Genomic DNA, 3,877 nt, shown 5'->3' on the forward strand with positions numbered 1-3,877 from the left:
AGAGCATCTCCTTTCATACTTCTTCTTTAGAGTAAGAGAGGCATACTCAGAAGTGCTCCAAAATTTCCTCAGGCATTATTCTAAGTGTTATCAAATACCCATTCCTAGACAAAGTATTGGCAAGGGAAATGGAATTGCCACAGCCTAGTGAAGCATATGATCATATGAGAATGGCAGATTATTGGAATAAAATTAGGGTTCTATTACAAATTTTAAAAGACTGGAGAGAGTTATCTATAAATATTAAGTAGACAAAAAGTAGCCCATTAAACAAATATAAAAGTAAAGTTTTTTAAAAAAAGATTTTATTTATCTATTCATGAGAGACGCAGAGAGAGAGAGGCTGAGACACAGGCAGAGGGAGGAGCAGGCTCCATGCACAGAGCCGATGCGGGACTCAATCCCGGGTCTCCAGGATCACTCCCTGGGCCGAAGGTGGCACTAAACCGCTGAGCCACTGGGGCTGCCCAATATAAAAGTAAAGTTTATCGCTTCTCGGCCTTTTGGCTAAGATCAAGTGTAGTATCTGTTCTTATCAGTTTAACATCTGATACGTCCTCTATCCAATATAAAAGTAAAGTCTAAGTCATTACAACATTCTTCCAGGAAAGTTCTAATAGTCCATTAGAATAAAATTGGGATATAGAATCACGATCTCTAATCTAATAACTAGTCTAATCAAATAAATTTTAAGAAAGCGTAAAATGTATATCTCTGTTTATAAAGTTAAATACAGAGCTGTCCATGATTAATATCCATTTTAAGTATTACTTATATTCTCTGAAATAAGCAGTAGCTTAGAATAAATTTTACACACACACACACAGATTCTGCTTCTTTGGAAATATCTTAATTTTTTTTCAAAGATTTTATTTCCTTCATTGATGCTGCTCGTCTCTCAGCAATAAAACATACGTGATATTACATAAAACCTTTTGGCAAATAGATTTTTTAAAAATCAAGAATGGAATAGAAATAAACATAATTAAGCATGTGTTTTGTCGGTTGTTTATTTGGGCTGTATTTGGCTTCCTAAAATAAATTCTCCACTAAAAAACTTCGGAAGCTGCCTCTTCATTTTCTTACACATGTTGCCAAGAATTGTTAAAAAGTCTTGATTCTATCTAACTTGCATTCAAACAAGATAACGTACCAAAATTCCATAGAAGAAACTAGCAGAATAAATAAGAGTTCAAGGATGGAAACAATAGATTTTACTTCTTATGTACAATAAATATCACGAGTTGCAACCTATTTCCATCCTTTCTCTCCAATTCTCAGGAACAACAGAAATAGGTGAAGAGAGATGCCTGTATACTCAGTGGGCTGCATTACAGGAGAGGAATCCTGAGCACAGGAAACCCTAAATTTTTATAGTAGGCAGTAACATGCTGGCCCTGTGCTTCAGAGAGAGATGTTTTTATTATACTGGACAAAAAGCATTCCTGACATTTGCTTTGGAGAAAGACACTTGTTTTTCCCAAACTGTAAGCAAACCTGTCATTTACTCCAGAAAGTTATAATCTTTATACCACAACTATTCGCTCTACAAATATCCTTGGAAAAAATTGTCTGGAATAAGTGGAAGTTAATGCCTTGCTCACAAGGCAGGCATAAATGTGAGAAGTCTATGGAGTACTATTGTTCAATATTATTCATTTCACATTTGCTGACAAGTATTCAAAAATATCCATTTGAGAAATTATACTAGTTTTACTCCAGGGAATAAGAATCATGGAAATTAAAAATAATTGAAAAAATTAAATTGAGATCTGTATATAAGAATGGGGCTTTATGTTAGGTTCCAATGGTATTAACCCAAAACTTTAGAAGATTTACAGTTTTATTTATTTACTTAGAAATGTAAAGATTCCTTGCTTCTCTAGTAAAGTTCATATCTTCATAAAGGGTCTTGTGAGCAAGCCAAGATATGCTGGTCTTGCATTCTTGTAGTGACAATAATGTACAATAGAAAATAAGACTCCAAAGCTCTTTTATCATTTATGATGACAGATTGAGAGCAGCTGCAAGCATGAAGCTGACAATTCTGCCTAGGATGATGTACAGCACAAACCAAAATGATCCTAAGATGCATTAACTTTATAATAATATACAGTGACCATTACTGATTTGGAATGCAAGATGCTTGTGATAATATATGGGAGAAAGGGATGGTTCAAAACCAAGAGTATACTATGTATTTGTGTATTAACTTTGGACCACAGATCTTATAGAATAGGAGATTATCGGCTATTTTACTCATTGAATAGCAGGCTACTATATGTAAATTTCTTAGGGAAACATATAATTTCAATTTTTTATAAATACATGGAAACATATCTTTTACTTGACAAACATATTATGCAATAATGATATCCAAAGATCAAAAGTAGAGTATAATAAAAAGGGACGAAAAGCCTGTCTGAAAGGCAACCAACATTTTTTTTTTTCCTGTTCATTAACTCAGAGATGTTTGGACATTGTAGAAACAAGGCACATCATAGTCATGGCTAAATAAGGCTACTCATAAACCTCAAAACAGCAGATGTAGCAGGAAACTCTCCAGCTTATAGAGTGGAGATGCTCTCAAATTGCTCCTCTCATTATAACTTCTTTGGCGCTTAAACATTTTTATTTTTTTTTAATTTTTAATATTTATTTATTTTTAAAGATTTTATTTGTGTTTAATTTGCCAACATATAGAATAACACCCATTTTTTAAAATTAAAATCATAGACTAATTGACTTTTAGATCTTAGAGATAATCTAGTTTATTTTATCTGTTGGACTCAGAAAATAGGGATGGACTAAAGAAAAATATTTACTGACTACTACTACACGCCAAAGATTATACTAGAGACGTCATACACATTGTCATATTTAGTCTGTCATGATTCTTAAGGGAATAGTCTTATCACATTCTCATGGGAGGATGCAAAGGAAAGTTGTTTCAGTACATATTGACGTCAAAATGAAGATTTTAATAATATTAATATCAGAATTAATCACTTATTTATAAGAATAAGTAACTCTTAAATTGAGATCTTTCCATGATGTAAAATAACTTATGATAATTGACAAAATGTAATTTTTATTTCAAATATAGTAGGTACTTTCTTTTTCTCTTCTATTGTCTGAATTAATCATCCTATATTATTCGATAATGGTTCCTCCTTAGCTACCACTGTCTTTACTCTCTCCTTCAAAAGCCATTATTCTTAAAAGAGTGATCCCACAACACTGTGTCCACTTTTCACATGCTTTTCTGTTAATTCTTTAACCTAGTACGATATGATTTCAGCTTCTTTCTTCAAAGGTAGTAAATTCCTAATCATTAAATACATTGATGATCATTTACTTAGTGCTCACATAATCCTTGAAAGTCTGTACATTGCCTGCCTTCTGTAATGGATACAGTACTAGAAGCCTTATAATCTATTCTACCCACACATCCACTACATAAGAACTGTTGAGTTGGGAAATCAACCCCAACTCCAGAAATAGACCTTATTACGTCTGAGACAGGCAAGGGAATCACCACCAACCTCCAATCCCCACCCCATTTATTCAGAGGTAACCCAAAGCATTCACTAGTCCCCACTATGGTTCAGCAAATGGCACATGACCTAAGTTTACTCAAACACATTGAAAGTTAGGGTCTTTTGATGTTAGTTATTTTATTTCTTTCTAGTTAATATGAAAAAGGCAAAGTATAGCCTTGACTGCTATTGGCAGAAATCAGCCTTAAGATAAAGCTAACAATACAGACAGCAGAGTGGGAAAAAAATGACTGTGAGTGATTTCATCACATAGCTACTTGACAAACCAAGCCTGTTTTACTCTTTATTTATAGATATCCATTATAAGGAAGCCAATC

The 3,877-nt window shown here is 33.3% G+C and overlaps 1 non-coding gene across 1 annotated transcript; it reads left to right on the top strand.

Annotated features, from left to right (window-relative positions):
- The first annotated feature begins 487 nt into the window (after positions 1-487).
- Positions 488-675, top strand: LOC144302803 (U2 spliceosomal RNA). Its single transcript, XR_013369859.1, has one exon. It is a non-coding gene; the product is annotated as a U2 spliceosomal RNA (small nuclear RNA).
- Positions 676-3,877: the final 3,202 nt, after the last annotated feature.

The sequence above is a fragment of the Canis aureus genome, chromosome 31, assembly GCF_053574225.1.
Source record: "Canis aureus isolate CA01 chromosome 31, VMU_Caureus_v.1.0, whole genome shotgun sequence".
NCBI classification, from domain to species: Eukaryota; Metazoa; Chordata; class Mammalia; order Carnivora; family Canidae; genus Canis; species Canis aureus.